An 18344-nucleotide genomic window follows, 5' to 3' on the forward strand; every position below is an offset into this window, starting at 1 on the left:
ATTTTATTGTCACTTTTACCTTGAATTACTAAAGAATGTATGTAAACATTTTATTTACCGTGAAACATAAATTTCAACTAGACAATTTCGCTTGACTTTTACACTAATTGTCTGTCCTTCACTGGCTTCAGTGGCCAGGTTTGTTTTTTTAGGATGATGTGTGATTGGTCAACAATATTTGATATATGGATTATAGGGGAGTGACAAATCGGGAAAAGTATCTTATTTAAAGAGTTTAATGGACCGAAATACCTCATGGCTGAAAATCCACATGAAGATAGAGTAAACATTATACTTTCATTTTAGCCCTGTCGTAGAGTTTTCCCACGGTGCAGTTTTTTGTAAAATCACGTTAAAGTGTGACTTTCGATTTTTTTCTTTTTGATTTTCAAACACGGGATCCCTTATAATAAATTCCCGAATGAAGATATCATAAAAAAATGGTATCAGATGAAAGAGTGATGCATCAGCTTTTATTTGACGTCAAACTTTAATATCATGTGAGCATATAAATTTAGTGAATTGGAGAATTTTTAAATGTATGTAACATTTTTTTCAATCTTACCGTCTGTCAAAGTATATTACATTTCTTATATATATCAACAATAGTAAATTTTCACATAAAATAGTGAAACAATCAATACTTAAGAAGTTTTGATATGTAAAAGTTTGATGGAATAAACAAATCAACTTTTACAAGCCTTTTTATAATACGTAACGTTCCCTTTTCCTATTTTCCCCTGTCATATGAAATGCTGTGTTTTCAGAATGAATTTAATATGCATTTTCTTAAGTTTTATATATAAGAATATAGATTTGTATCAATAGTTGTGTCTATGTGCATGAATAAGTACAGATGCTAAAGTTTAATAACTTTTGAGGTGTTTTTATTCTTGTTTTTTGATAAGGCTAATTTTAAACCACATTGGAACACATCCGAAAATTTCCGGAAAATTATTGGCAGTACTTATTCCATTAGATAAAAAAAATAAAGTAGCTTAGGTCGTGTTGATAAATTATATGAAATTATTTGTAGGGAGAAGCTGAAAGACTGCTAGAGTGGCGCAATCTTCGTCAATGCTGAAATTGGTATAATTAAATCTGAATGTACGCTAGAAGTTTTAAATACATTAAAAATGTTTAAAACATTTGAGAAGCATTCCATTTATTTTAGCAGTTGTTGTATTTTTGTAGGGTAACAACATTGTACATTATGAGATAGTAAGATGGAATAGCATATCCAACCCCAACAGACCCTCACTTAGGTACCAATACATAATTAAACTTTCATTTGGACACATGTTTTGGAATATAAAACTAAATTTAGATATACATAAATATATATATATATAACATTTTCAAATATCATTTCAACATCGCGAACTATCTTATGATTAAGTATTGTTGTTTTGGTCCCCTTTGGCCTCTTGGCTTTCAGCATAACACGAGGCTACTATTTTTTTCAGTACCTTTCTCATCGGTTCGTCTATTTCGTCTCTAACTTGCAAGAACACTTTGATTTCCTGTTGTATAAAAGATGCGTCGTTCTCTACACACTGTAGTTCGTATGCTCCCATTAATTTCGTTTTTCGTCTCACCCTTGAATGTACAAGTTCGATAATAAGTCTTACATCTTTTACTTCGTCTGATGTAAAATTCATGTCAATTAGAACTGTGTCCAATGCTGCACTTACTTCTGATTTTTTTAAGTCTCTATACAGGAATTTTATGTTATTATATCGAACTCCGTTGTTTTCTAGTCTCGTTAAAATCTCGTCAAAAAAGACCGATACATGATTCATTAGACTTGTTGCACGTCTGTCGCCTGGTCTTACCATAGTATGCAACAGACCAATCAGTCTTTTTTCTTCTTTAACCTGAAAAATAGATTTAAGAACTGTATATTTCGTCACCATGTTGGACAGGGGAACATCGAAATACACTGGTTGGATGCGATCAATAAGTCTCTGGACAAGGCGCTTTTACTTATTGTTATTCACTTTATTAAACAAGAAACACGTCCGTATGTGATTGTTACTAAGTGGTGGTAAGAACAATAATGTTAAGATTGTTACAGCCAAGAACGACGTCCGTATGTGATTGATACTAAGTGATGGTAAGAACAATAATGTTTGAATTGTTACAACCAAAGAACCACGTCCGTATGTGATTGTTACTACGTGATGGTAAGAACAATGATGTTTAGATTATTACAGCCAAAGAATCACGTCTGTATGTGATTGTTACAAAGTGATGGTAAGAACAATAATGTTTAGATTGTAACAGCCAAGAACCACATCCGTATGTGATTGTTACTAAGTGATGGTAAGAACAATAATGTTTAGATTGTTACAGCCAAGAACCACGTCCGTATGTGATTGTTACTAAGTGATGGTAAGAACAATAATGTTTAGATTGTTACAGCCAAAAACCACGTCCGTATGTGATTGTTACTAAGCGATGGTAAGAACAATAGTGTTTAGATTGTTACAGACAAGAACCACGTCCGTATGTGATTGTTACTAAGTGATGGTAAGAACAATAATGTTTAGATTGTTACAACCAAGAACCACGTCCGTATGTGATTGTTACTAAGTGATGGTTAGAACAATAGTATCAAGATTGTAACAGCCATGGCAAGAACCACGTCCGTATGTGATTGTAACTAAGTGATGGTAAGAACAATAATGTTTAGATTGTTACAACTAAGAACCACGTCCGTATGTGATTGTAACTAAGTGATAGTTAGAACAATAGTGTTTAGATTGTAAAAGCCAAAGAACCACGTCCGTATGTGATTGTTACTAAGTGATGGTCAGAACAATAATGTTTAGATTGTAACAGCCAAGAACCACGTCCGTATGTGATTGTAGCTAAGCGATGGTTGGGAACAATAATGTTTAAATTAGATGGTAACATCCAAGAACCACGTCCGTATGTGATTGTTACTACGTGATGGTAAGAACAATGATGTTTAGATTATTACAGCCAAAGAATCACGTCTGTATGTGATTGTTACTAAGTGATGGTAAGAACAATAATGTTTAGATTGTTACAGCCAAGAACCACGTCCGTATGTGATTGTTACTAAGTGATGGTAAGAACAATAATGTTTAGATTGTTACAGCCAAAAATCACGTCCGTATGTGATTGTTACTAAGCGATGGTAAAAACAATAGTGTTTAGATTGTTACAGACAAGAACCACGTCCGTATGTGATTGTTACTAAGTGATGGTAAAAACAATAATGTTTAGATTGTTACAGTCAAGAACAAGGTCCATATGTGATTAATACTATGTGATGATAAGAACAATAATGTTTAGATTGTTACAGCCAAGAACCACGTCCGTATGTGATTGTTACTAAATGGTGGTGAGATCAGTAATGTTCAAATTGTAACAGCCAAGAACCACGTCCGTATGTGATTGTCACTAAGTGATGGTTAGAACAACAATGTTTATAAGTTTTAACAGCTAAGAATCACGTCCGTGTGTGATTGTTACTAAGTGATGGTAAGAACAATAATGTTTAGATTGTTACAGACAAGAACCACGTCCGTATGTGATTGTTACTAAGTGATGGTAAGAACAATAATGTTTAGATTGTTACAGACAAGAACCACGTCCGTATGTGATTGTTACTAAGTGATGGTAAGAACAATAATGTTTAGATTGTTACAGACAAGAACCACGTTCATATGTTGCTGTTAATAAGCATTGGCAAGAACAATGATTTGGTAACATTATTATCAAGCTACACATTGAATTCATGAATAGGTCGACTGTACACAGAATCTTTGAAATCTTCTTTAAAATACCTGATGATAGGAGTTAAGTAAGTACTTATTGGAGCCTTCCGTCATCTTTGACTGTACAATAACATAAAACAATCGACTTACATTTTCATTGAAATAAGCAAAGTTTTAGTCAGAATAGCCATTTATTGGTAAGTCTTTTCATTCAAATGAGGAAATTTATCTGATTTCATCTCATCGTTACAAATTGTTTTACAAACTGAGATTATTTTTCACAAACACGTTTAAACTGGGCCTTATAAGGGGAGATAACTCAAAATCTAATTTTATAAAGGAATGTAAAGTATTTTTTCTATTTCTTATAATGACAAGAAAACAAGTATAATTATACAAAAGATATATTATACATTATGCAAAGGCTTTATCAAATCCCTAATCTGTATGACGTCATGTCAAACCTATAATCTGTATGACGTCATTTCAAACCTCCTTACCTGTATGACGTCATGTCACATAAAAAAACATCTACGTGAGGTATAATTTTATATTTTTATTTTCCAGAAGCATTTTGTTGTAGCTGTCTTATTATATTTTATCGAAATTCTGTTCTTCTAATTTAGATCTTTTTATTCGCATAATAATGCTTTGTCCCTGTATAATCTTTACAAAATATGTCACTTCCTGTTGCTTGAAAATAAGCTAATATATTTTTATTATTTTTTTTTTTTCAAATAGCACGGTATAAAGTAAATGTCAGCTAAGTGTTAATTTGTTGGAATGATTTGTGTAGGTACTCTTAACCAAAACACATTACAAAAAAAGCATATTAGTCCAGTCATTCTAGCCAAAATATGACCAAACCTCAAACTAATTGCAACAGAATGTTCTTCTAGTTTTCCTAGCTGATTTTGGGTTACTGTTGAACATATGAAAAATCGAGAAAGTTTGGATGAAGGGAAATTGTTAATTTTGGGTGAAAACCTTGGATTTTGTTGAAAAATCGCTGAAAACTGGAAATTTGCCGTTATTAAAAAACTAAAATAGCAACGTACATAATTTTTAATCAAGTCAATAGATCTTATTACAACAATGAATTTTTGAAAATATGATGAACTTCAAAGTACAGGAAGTTGAAAATTTTGGGTGAAAATGTTGGATTTTTAGCAAAAAATCGATAAAAACTGGGAATTTATGTTTTCTTAAAAAAACCAAATTCAAATAAGATTATGAGTCTTCAAATTTACTTTGTATATGTTAAATATTGAGGGAGATCAAATAATGATAAATTCGTCAAGTCAATAGATCTTATAACAACAATAAAAACCGATTGACCGGTATGATACTTTTTCTTGAAACCAAAATAATTACGTTATAGGATAACAAAAACATGTAGTAGTTTTTACCCAAACCCCTTAACTATGCTAATTACGTTTTTTTGTGTATTCTACATAGATCTTTTGAAGTTAATTGTCACTTAATCGTCCATGTCAACTGTTTTGTTCGAATTTGTACAACCAGTTCCTTTACATTCGCCACATGCTACTGAACATTCAAGTCCGTTTTTTCTACAAGTACATCTTTTAGTGTCACAGTTTGTCTTACAATTGCATCGAATAATGTTGAGTAATTTAGAGGGAGCTGCGTCCATCGTACACTTAACTGGAACAAGGTTTCCATTAGCGACTTTCCAACCCCATTCACATGGATTTAAATTGTCCTTGTCCATCCACATTTTCATTTGAAGATAAGCCCTCTGGCTATGAAATGAAGCCGCATTTGATGTTGGCGGCAAAGTATGAATTTGAACGCACGTTTTGTTTGTCAATACTCTTGCAGCAAACTTTCTGTAGCGAAGAACGTTCAGTCCTTCATACGGAGCACCATTATATAGAGAGGAAATAATGTTTTCACCAGCAGAAATTACATCATCCTTTGTGTTTGCATTGCATAATAACTGTGCCTGAGCCTTTACAAAGTCTTGTTCTCCGAATTTCTTTAAGGTCGCTGCTTTACTGACACCGAACATTCTTGAAGTTGTGTCACAACCACTGATAGCATGAATTAAAGGTAACAGTGTACATAGCTCCTCACCAAGAAGCGATTTGGTCTTCAAAATATCCCATATTTTAATATTTGTGTTGAGTTTTGACACATTGCCAGATTTGAATATCAGCGAATTTGATGTAACGTCCGCATGATAAAGAAGGAGTACCAGAAGATCAGTGTCCTCTCCTAGCAAAACAGTTGGTTTTGTTTTCGATGACTCGATTGCAGTAAGGGCTATCAATACATCAGCATCGGCATCTGAGTGTTTAGTTTCAATTCCCTTTTCTACCATCTTTGCACTCAAGAGATTAATGAAGTTTTGCTTGTTTTCGATGTTTGCTAGAAATATTTCTTTTTTAGATTTGAAAGGAGTTCTATCCGTGAATGAAACTTTTGTGCCTATGATTCCTTTGGTGCGTCGCTGGTGAGTGGCATCTTTAGTATCTGGACCCGAGGCATATCCATCAAATACAACTATAGCACTACTGTATTTCCGTTCTACGCTGTCAACGTACCTCTGGCAAATTTCACCGAAAGAAAGTCCGCTTTGCCAGTGTATACGATGGAGAAGAGAGCCGCCATCAATAATATACTGAGTTTTGTCGTTTTCGTTCATTTCAAATGCGCAACAATCGCCCTTTCCCCAAATAGCATCTGCAAGACTAGACTTTTGTGCTGTTCGCATGAGCCCATTTGGATCAAACATTGAACTGGGATGACTACATAGTTCATAGGTGAATATTTCATACTGATCTTCATATATGCCATTTGATGCAGCAAGAAAGCGCTGAAAGAGAAGCTGTGAATCAACAGTAATGACATCATCATCAACTTTGATAGCCGATTTTGCACTTAAGATAATGGCCTGTTCTTTCCTTTTAAATGAAAATTCATCAATTTTCTGTCCGTCCATGGACTTTAGAATTTTAATCCCTAATTCCTTCGAATTATCAACATTGACAAATTTGTCCGCCGAGACCCCTGTTTCTATATTTCGCAAACTGGGTTCCTCTACAAAAGGATTTCTGCTGATAAGAAACGATAAAAATGTTTTCAAATCTTGACAGTCTCTCGATCTCCTTGAATCCCCACCTTCTTTATGTTGGTCACTTGTTCCATAATTGACTCCAGTAAACTCTTGCAAAGCATTGTTCATTTCCGCGCAGTCTGGCATAGATAAAATCCATTGGGCTCGCTGACCCTCTGACATACCTCTGCCCCGAGTCATACCGCCTGTCGTCTTTAAGCTTCTCATTAAAACCTGTTCTATGACCAAATCAGAAGAAAGACCTGCCCAGAATTTATCACTCCTTCTTATAACATGATAACCTGATTGTAGAAAAGCTAATACGTCAGGATGTGTTGTTTTCAAGTTCTGCATTTGTTGTAAGTATACTCGTGATGATTTGACATACAGATTGTGTCCCGAAGCTGCAAGATACGGAAGCATGTCTTTGACTGTTTGTAAATGTAGACCCCAGTTACCAGTCCTTTCAGCTTTGATGAATCTACGGAGTATATCTATCATATCCATATACTGGAACCATAGTTGTGAAGTACGAAAACTTTTGTGTGACACCCGAAAGTTATCTATCCTAGATTTTATTTGATCTAATAAAACATTTTCGCAAGCTTTTTCGACGGATATGTCCCCTTTCAGTAGTTCATCCAACATCGAATCTGCTTCATGCAACTCATCCGAAAGGTCCTCAGCGTTCATATCAGTAATGTCGGTATTTATGTAATTTGCCGGATTATTATCATTGGTTCCACTCTCATTTTCGATTTGATCTGGAAGTGGTATGCCGTATATGTGTGACAAGATTATTGACGTGAGAGCTGTATCTATCAGGAAATGTGCCCTTACTGCTCGTGCAATAGCCTTTCCACTAGTCATATGAGTTACTGCATTTGGTGCATACACTGTTTCAAGTAGCTCAGTAATTCCAGATCCTTCCATCAAGTGACCAATGCCGCCTACAAAACTCATTTCTAAATGAAAGCCTCCAAGTCTCAAGATAACTGACTTTAAAGGACTATCCAATGGTTCATCTTTAATTATGTTCATTGCCTTCCAATAGAGGGGTTGATCAAATGTCAAAATAGGTGAACAATGTTGAGCCTTTGCTTGCTTGCTTATGAAGTTAAGTGTTGAATTTATACATGTGAGATCACTAGGATTCATGTCTATCATTGGCAAAAAAACAACAGATGATTTTCCTGGATAATCACCGTCCATCACTTTGTGCATAATGGCTGACCAACTAGGTTGGTTGCATGTCAAAGGCCAGCATACTTTTGACAGAAGGTCTAACTTCCACGTTGTATCGACCATATTTGGCTCATAATTCATGGTTGCGAACTCTGCCTGTAACGATTGTTTAGATTGCATCTTATAATAATCTATGTTAATCTTCGCTAAGTCAGAGACTTCCTTTAGTGTGGGAGACAGCCTAGGGACAGCTTTGTCAAGTCTAAATCCTGGAGTTACAGCTGCAATCATGCCCATACCATGAAATGTTCCATGACCATCTAAAGTGCGCAGGTTATGGTCTACGTTATCAGCTATATACTGAACGAAAGTGTCATTCCCAAACTGTGTGTCGGTTCTGTCATGAGAAGCAGCAGCAGCATTAAGTTCAAACCTTTGAACCTCTGTGTAAGAAGAAGCAAAACCAAGAGTGTTCAAAGTGTCCAACAAAAACCTTGATCCAAAGTGATGATGCATTTGTACACTGAGGGCAATTTGTAGCGGTGCAATAAGTGTTCTTGGTCGGGTTGCCTGAATTATAGCTTGACCAACAGATGCAACTTTAACAGTAGAGTCGTTTTGACTAAATAATGCACTTAGAAATGTTCGTAACGAATCTGGGACAAAGGCAGTGTTTTGCTGTGAGTTTATATCAACAGAAGACGGATATATAGATTTTGAATCTTTAAGGCTCATAATATCTGCTTTTATTAGCTTAGCTGCTGTTTCTATCATCGACAGCTTTTCATCTTCTGGACTTTTAGATGATGGTCTTCTGTAAAATTCGTTCAGTATAGATGATGCTGTTCTCCTAAATGTGACTATATTCGACTTTCCGTTTACTTCCGTGATGATGATATCGGATCCAAAATGAGTTTGCAGTCTCTTTTTCATGTGCACCACACTATACGCCTTCTCTCCGCAAATTTCTTCCATAGCCTGAACAAGATCGCTTACGGTTGCAGGTTCGTCTTGTGTTTCTTCTAATTGTCTAACTATTTGCAGGAAAGCTTTCTCTGGTAAATCTTCTTTTGGTCGTCCTGGTGTCGTTCGTTTGACCTCTTTGTTTGCTTGCTTCGAAACGGGGATTTGCTTACCAGTTCTAAAATTAACACTACATGTTTGGTGGTATATTGCATCTGCAGCGTGCAAATCGGATGGCGCAATGTTTAGCCTCCTCAAAACGTTTTCGGACCATTCATCATTTCTTTCTTTGCAGATGTTTCTAAGGGTCTTAGAAAAATCTGTTGTCCTGACAGGAAACACGTCGATTCCCCTTTTGCTCTCCGAAAATTTTGCATAATTTCCACAAAATAAACAGTTCTTCTGGAACTCGGAAACAGGAGTGGAAGAGCGTAAGTCACGACTTAGCTCGGTTGTCGATAAATTCTTGTCTCGCAAGTCCTTCTTGATTGAATTAGCGTTTATGTAATCACGTCGACATTTCTGATGAACTTTTTGTCCTGGAGTTGTGTCGATCGTATCATTTCTGGTTTGGCTGGTCCTATTAACTGTGTTACATCCTTTTTCTCTTAGTTGTGTTATTTCTTCACCATTGTTTAGAGACACCCGACAGAAAACACAAGCATCCATCATTACCTAAAAAAATGATAAAACTGTTAAGACGAGATTCAATTAATTTGGTTTTGCTTTCATATTATTTTATCAAAAGATTTGTTTTGGATACAATATTAAAAAAGATCTATGTTGACTTTTTTTATACTATAAAATAATTCATATGTAGTGTCTGTACTCATTTTGATTCAGGATTACAACAGTTATTTTTTTCAGTTTGTTAATAGTTTCTATTTGTCGATATTCTGGTTCTATTTGTACTTTCCGCCGTAGTTCATTGTGTTTTTATTACTTTATCATGTTAACGCTTATACAGAAACATATGACATTAATACAAGTATTAAGTGGCGCCCCTCCTCCTTTTCGGGTAAAATACCTGCTTGATGTATGCACAGAAAAACAACAGTAATAAAAATTGCCCCAAAATGTAATATGAAGTTTGATAGAGTGCCTTTCCCCTGCTTGGTGCATGGTAGCTCAGTTAAATTGTATAATGGTAGCTTTGTAAAACTGGACAATTCTAATGTCCCTCTATCATTTGATTAATAAATATTCATCTTATTTTGGTAAAACAATTTGTCTGTATCGATTTTTAAATTTTATTATCAGTACAACTTCCTTTTTCCATGAATTCAATTTTGTTGGAATGTAACCTTTTTGGCACTAACGGCGTTCCATACTTTTTTTTTTCGTCAGCAACTCCTGGCAGTAGACTATAATTTGTTTTTTACGGGGCGATTTATATATGAAATGTATATAATTTAGTCCAAATATAAAAAGCTGAGCTGTTTTACACGTGATTTGCAGTAGACTATAATTTGTTTTTTACGGGGCGATTTATATATGAAATGTATATAATTTAGTCCAAATATAAAAAGCTGAGCTGTTTTACACGTGATTTGTGGTTTAGAGACCTCGGCAAACCGAAATGAACTCATTTCTGCCCTGTACTACTTTTTGCCGTCTCCCGTGTATTTACGCCTTTCAAAAACACCAAAAATACCTTGCATGACAGCTTTTACTCTTAAGAGTGCTAAATACATATAAAACTTTTATATATAAGTCTTATATTTACTTACCAGAATGAAAAGGATGGACACTAGATGCGTCGTCTGCAGTTGACCATTACGAGTTGTCTCCCATATCGTCATTCTCAATCTACGGGCGCCATATCTTTCCATAATATTTGAAGTAAAATCTTGATTTTTTTTTCGCCAAAATTGACGACTTTCCCCTATTTCGATTTTTCTCGATTTTTAATATGTTTCTTATACGTTATATCTCTCACGAATTCCGCAAAAAACATTTCTGTTGCAATTAGTTTGAGGTATAACCATAGAATGACTGGACTATATGGGCTACATAAAAAATCTATCAGACTGATTATACAATAAGCACACGATGAAAAGACATGGCAAATGAAATAATACCTACAGTAGCAGCACTAAATACGTGGTAAACACTACTTCAAATTATAGTTGGTAGCACAAGATATAAATGTCAAGCATAAATTAATTTCAGTCATAAAAAAGGAAATCAAAGTATAAATATTTGATATGCAAAAAAAGAAACGAAAATCAGGCTGCACTGAATTAAATTCGCACCAACTACAGGTGTACTTTTGTCCCCCACATTAACTAAGTGTATTCATGTATATATGTATTTATGTTTTAAATTTGTCAATATTGGTTTTCACATACGTTCTACGTCAAACCTGAAATAATCCTACCGTTCACAGAAGTTCTTTGTTGGTGCTAACATACCTGAAATTATTGGTATCATCAATTTTAAAGACAACCAAATTTCCGAGAAAGAAACAATATTTTCTATTTCGTGTTATACGGGCTCCAGGGAAACGTTATTCATATTCCAAAATCGTATAAACACAGTAAAGGACGGTTCACTAATGTTTGAAGCAATATACATTTTTTTATCATGCCTAGGGGAGACATGAAGATTTGTTCATCTAAGAAAATCTTTATCATACCACCGATATTATATAATTATAGCCTTTGTATGACGTCGATACTAGGTTTTATCATATACTTAGAGTAAATAACTTATAATTTTTACAGTATGATAATAGCATTTATTATATACTTAGTGGTAAATACAGATAAATAGTGTATGTGTAATACAATCATTGACAAGCGTGCTGTATCAGCCACCCGTGATGATATCGATATCAGCACGGTTGCAAAGGCTTTATCACACCTTTTATCTGTATGACGTCACTGTTGCAAAGGCTTTATCAAATCCCTAATCTGTATAACTTCATGTCAAACCTATAATCTGTATGACGTCATTTCAAACCTCCTTATCTGTATGACGTCATGTCACATAAAAAAAATCATCTACGTGAGGTATATGTATATAATAAAGTGTATATGATATGGCTTTTTCAATGTCACACACCGTATTTTCCAAAATGGTGCTTAGCGGGCTGATATGAAAATTTATCAACTGCTTCCGGTTTTTATCGCATGCCTTTCCGTAATGTTATCGCATGGCATTTCGACGTCACTCGGCAAATTCCGGAAAATACACCTCAATGGTACGTTTTCAGTGAAAAGCATAACAAAGTAGGGTACAAAACAAATATAAGGAAACAGGAAAATATATTTGGTAAGATGCAAAACAAATGATACAATAAATGCATTTTTCAAAGTTTTAAGAATAGTTCTTGTCTGTATTTCTTCTGCAATATCCACCATCAATGTTGACTTTTCCAAACAGTGTTCATTATGTTTTGTTGATTTTTTTTTATCGTCAATATAAAAATATATTATACTGTTGTTTTTCTCCTCTGTTGATGCATATGGTAGAATGATTTCATATCGGATGTATTAAATTTGGCGTCCGTCGACCGCTTTTAACTTTTTGAACTTCTACTTGAGAACCACTTAAAAGGATCAATATATCAAACTGTTATTTTTCTCCATTGTTCAAGCATATGATTACATGATCATAACATGTCATTTTTATATCGGATGTATTATCAGTCCTCGAGCCTTCGACTCTTGGGCTGATAATACATCCGATTTGAAAAATGCCATGTAATAATCTGATAATATCGACATAAGAGAAGCATATGGACTAAGGACGAAGTCCGAGGTCGATATGCTTCTCTAGGTCGATATAACATCGTATTGACCAACCAAAGGCTACAATTATTATATTATTAATCAACAACTATTGCATGAACAATGTAAAATTATGGATTTCTAGAATGTATTTTAGTAACATGATGTATGCCCTGTGCAATATGCTGGTTTTTTTTACCTACGAAAAGCTGAATACAACAGTATTGGCGTGGAAATACTAATGTACAAGTGATCAAATTTTAACGAATCACAAATCCTTAAAAATATTCGATTAATAATATAAGCTTTTATAAACAGAGCGTGATGTCGAGCGAGGTTAACATGATTTCAGAGAGATGCATGGTATGTAGTTCAACATCGCATGGGATGGTCTAAACCATTAAAACATTTGTCTAGCTATCAGTATTTACATACAGTTCTTGACAATATATACTTAGTAATCTAATTTAAATGATTCTGTCTTCCAATGAACCGACGATTTTCAATACTAATTGGCTTCTCTCAAATTGAAATACTAACGATGCCAATTAAATTATATGCGGCTTCATCGTACATGTTAGGTACGTTATTTCTCTTTTTCAATTAGCAGTACTATATCAATATTTATGGCTACCTAAGCTCTTCATGTAGTAGCGAGCATATTTTGTTCTTGCTTTCCAAACTATATGACATCTTTTGTTTTATTGTTCAAGTTACGGTCTAAATATGCAAGAAAGGAGTAAACTTGTTTAAGAAATAATTCTTTCATGCCATACTTTATGCTCATTTTAACATGGGTAGGCATTATATTTGTCAATATCTTTATACCGAGCGTTACCGAGATAGAATTATTTCGATTCTGATAGGAAAAATTATAACTTTTGTACTTCGAAGCGGACCTATAATACACGTTCGAAAGGCAGACATTTTGATTTGATGAACCAAAAACGTTATAGAAAATAAACAGTTCCACTTAAAAAAAAATTAACATATGCATGTATATGTAAACTTACTTTTAGAATGATTTTAGTTAATTTCCAAGCGAGCAACACCAACAAAAAGATCCATTTCCAATTCCGGCGTTGTTCAAAATACAATTGACGTTGCAATTTCAATCACGTGCAGCCCATATTTTATTGTAATAAACTATTTTCATATTACCGACTTTTGACTCCGGATTATATAATTTGTCGACTGGTTACCTTGGACATCATGGTACTCGGTCAAGTAAGAGCAGCCAAAATAAGTAAAATCAAACATGTAATCGGTGTAATTTGAGGGGAAAGTTTACTTTTTTCCGATGATTTTGTAGTGAAAAAAAAATATTAACCAGGTAATTTTCCCCCAAAATTGTACCGATTGAAAGCTTGGTTTTACTTCTTTAGCTTGCTCTTACCTGACTTGGTACCATGATGTCCAAGGTAACCAGTCGACAAATTATATACTAGTAATCCGGAGTCAAAAGTCGGTAATATGAAAATAGTCTAGAGCATGGCTTTGTTTCCAAAGCGAAAGAAGAACGTCATATTAGAATAAAACCTAAAGTAAATGATGTTTTGATTGTGGTCTACTGTGTCGTAGCTTTGGTAATTCCTGTTATCATTGTGATGTATAATATTGATTAAATTTCTTATTCCTGTGACCATGGTGCGGAATGGGGACGGACTTTTCGCAATTTTTCCTCGTTGCTGAACTAATCGTGATTAGATCAGGACTTTTTGTGATCAAAACATTCACACTTGTGACTACAGTATATATTATATATATCTTTCAACCTGAATTCATGAAATTAGTTTTTACTATACATTAACCTGTATATATGTTTTGGTTGAATGCTGTGCAGCCCTACTTAACCTTTTTTATTTTCATTCCTACAGCAGAGGATTTATATTAGAAAAATCATAATACTTTAAAGAAAAATCAATGCTATGGGAGGATAGCTCTATTGGTGGGGTTTTTCTGAAAATGAGTATTGCTTACATGATGCAAATTTGCAATTCTTTCAATATTATGAAACTTTAGAATCGGGTTTTAGCGGAGGATCTGCATTTTGCTGAAAGGAAATGCCCATTTAAAGTGATTTTAGGATGAAAATAAAAGCAACATTTGTCTCTAAGTAAGGGTTATTTAACATTTTTTTAACAGAGGCAAGTCTATGAGGTTTAATTGAATAACTTATCAGGATAGGGTCGAAAATCGCGAAAGGTTATAGTGTTACGAACCTTAAAAACGAACTTTTAAAAACCCTTGCCATCCAACCTTTAAATCTGAATACAATCAAAATAGTGTGAAACAAATACTTATCGAATTCATCCTCTTTCTCACGGACGACGAAAATATCGTATTGCAATTTAATTGTTGCATAAGACAAAAGAAAATATGTGTGCTTACCTTTATTTCATATTGCTTCGCCCACAGCTCAATCTCACCAGTTCTCTTCAATATGCTTTCAAAATCTTTTTCTAAAGCAGCTGCTTTTTCCTCTAATTGTGTTAATTTTCTGTCCATAAGAGTCGACACTATTTTTTGTGAAGATTCGACTAAATTATCGCTCTCCATACTGAATCATGTGTACAGTAATGATTTGTTGTGAATTGTCATGACGTCACTGTCATTGACAAATGACGCGAAATTATACCATATTATTATGAACAGGCTACATGCTGTGTATTTCAGATAAGCATTTAATGGTTGATAAAAAGATAGAACATTCATTAATACATGAAAAATTTGTAGCATATGGATTAAAATGACTCCCAGTTTCCTATCATGACTTTTGACAGAGAATTACTGATCAAAAGACAAGAAGCTACTGGCTTCCTTTGATCTTTTTACGGACGCTTTACTAAGTTCTCGTCTTCCAAGTGCTCCACGAAACCTCTTTCTTTCTAAATCATTAACATCAATTTCATCAGCAATCAAAGCCGGGCTTCAAAGTTATTGTGAAACTACCTATTATAGAGGTGGTGTGAATTAAATGTGTATAGTAAAAAATTTCAAAGACCTTTTAGCGTGCATACAATATAAAACTCTTTTATCTTACAATAGTATTAAAACATCTGACTTTTCTACACTTTACACAAGTATTCCCAATTCCAAACTAAAAGACAAACTGAAAGAGTTGGTCCTGCTTTGTTTCATAAGAATGGCCAACGTAGATACAAGTATCTTGTCTTAGGGAGGGATAAATCGTACTTTGTAAACAATCACTCTGATTCAAACGAAAAATTCTCTGAAACTGACATTATCAAGATGCTTGATTTCTTGATTGACAACATATTTGTTACGTTTGAAGGACGTGTTTTTCAACAAACAATCGGCATTCCCATGGGAACCAACTGTGCTCCTCTTCTTGACGATTTGTTTCTTTATTCATATGAGGCTGACTTCATACAGGAACTTCTTAGGAAGAAAGAAAAGAAATTAGCAACTAAAGCTTTTTACTTCTTTTTCCGCTATAAAGATGATGCTCCTCACTAAATAATTCAAAATTTGGTGACTTTGTTAAACGCATCTATCTCATCGAACTTGTGATAAAGGATACATCATATACAATTAAGTCTGCCTCATATCTTGACTAACATCATATCTTGACTAACATCTAGAAAATGACAATTAGGGTCGGTTAAGAGAAAACAAAACTTTACGACAAAAGAGATAATTTCAGCTTTCCAATTGTGAACTTTCCATTTCTATGTAGCAACATTCCAGCAGCGCCTGCATACGGAATATATATCTCCCAGTTGATATGATATTCCAGGGCTTGTATTTCCTATCATGATTTCCTTGAGTAGAACTTGCTGCTCACAAAGAAGATGTTAAACCAAGAGTTCCAAGTGGTGAAGTTGAAATCACCCCTTCGTAAATTTTATGGACGCCATCACGAGTTGGTTGATCGTTATGGAATATCTGTTTCACAGATGACAACGGATATGTTCAATTGTCGTAACTACAATCCCGCCCCCTTTTTTACCGAATGTGCCCTACCGAATTAGACTTATCACCGGTTTGGACTAACATGATCAACACGACGGGTATCACATGTAAATTACTGAGATCGCCCCTAGTTTTTGGTGGGGTTTGTGTTGCTCAGTCTTTAGGTTTCTATGTTTTGTGTACTGTTGTTTGTTTGCCTTTTTTTTTAGCCACGGTGTTGTTAGTTTATTTTCGACTTATGAGTTTGAATGGCGAAAGATATGGTCACCGACTTTGTTTTTTGTCTAATTATCAATCTGTTACCTTGTTGGTAGTGAACAACATCAAAAATTAACGTTTTATGGGCTGTGTCCTATAACTATGTTTCCCCTATGCCAATTTTTCCGGTGGGGGGGGGGGGGGACTGGATCGATCTCCCTAGTAGCACGAGAAGCTATTTTTTTTCCCTTGTAGTAACATCGGTTTTTTTAATCTTTGAATGATAAAATAATCTCAGTATTTGCTGGAATAGTTCTGTCTGCATTCAAGCTCCGCATCCATAAATGGTATTCACAAAATTACCAATAAGTAATGTGATTTCGATGTAACATATTATAACGGAAGCAATGACGAATAATTCTATGATACTTTTCAAATCTTGTGCTATCCCTTTCATTTATAACGTTCCAGCGATCTGAATCAATTGTTTTGACAGGTTTGTATATATTTGGTATTACCTCGGGCCATTTATAAACGAAAAAACTCCCTATAAACGGATAAACGTTTCCGTCCGAAGAGCTTGACTTTTTTTGTAAGTCCATACTTAATAGTGTTTGGTATGTAATCTTAACGCGAATAGGTCGGATATTTGGATAGAGTCAATATATGAATGGGAATATTTTTCGAATGCAAATGGCACCCCTGTAACAAAATCTAGGCCCTTGTCCCACTCCCCGACCCCAGACTTTTTAAGTGACATGCGTGTCGTCAAACGAACATAATTTGTACCTAACATTTCTTCTATTCAACCCAAGCCGAAAAACAGATTATTTTAGCATTCCAGAGATCAATTATTTCTTAAGAAATTTGGAAAATATATGCAATAAATGACTGCAATTTTGATGTATATATATAATCCATATTGGAAATATAGGCATGGGGGAAAAGTGGCTATATGTATACGTTTTGTCAACTTTCCGCGGGCAAAGAATTGCAATGATCAAAAATTTCACCGGGGAAAAAATAAGATCATGCCAGTTTTCCCCTTGCAAAAGGGGGGGGGGTGGGGGGGGAGAATGGCTATATAACACCTGCAACGCGATGACGTTACAATTTTTTCGACGTTTTGAGGTATTTTTTCACATAGAACACCACTATGAATGATGTATACCGTAAAAACGAAGTCGGTTACCCTTTCATTATTTTACATAATTAAAACGGAAATTTATGTATCAACAACATATAGGTTTTTTTTAGGTTTTTTTTAACAACATAATTAAATATCTATTTCAATTACTGGCTTTTTACAATATCATTCGAGAGTCCAAGCTCCTCCTGATGTTCCCTGTTACATCCCACTAATTACTCATGGCAGTAATTAGTTGTAAAATTCATATAACATCAATTACATGTATATATTCAATAACATTACTCATAATGATTGTTCAAATGTTTTCTAATTGTTACTAAAATATTATTTTGAATTGTCACACTTATGCT

The 18344-nt window shown here is 34.4% G+C and overlaps 1 long non-coding RNA gene across 1 annotated transcript; it reads right to left on the reverse strand.

The window, feature by feature from the left end:
* Positions 1 to 456: 456 nt before the first annotated feature.
* On the reverse strand, positions 457 to 15291 carry LOC127737891 (uncharacterized). Its single transcript, XR_007999846.1, has 2 exons — positions 15102 to 15291; positions 457 to 1877 (listed from the first exon to the last, which is right to left on the reverse strand). It is a non-coding gene; the product is annotated as an uncharacterized LOC127737891 (long non-coding RNA).
* Between the last annotated feature and the right edge of the window lie 3053 nt (positions 15292 to 18344).

Source organism: Mytilus californianus, unplaced genomic scaffold (genome assembly GCF_021869535.1).
Source record: "Mytilus californianus isolate M0D057914Y unplaced genomic scaffold, xbMytCali1.0.p SCAF_4, whole genome shotgun sequence".
NCBI lineage: Eukaryota > Metazoa > Mollusca > Bivalvia > Mytilida > Mytilidae > Mytilus > Mytilus californianus.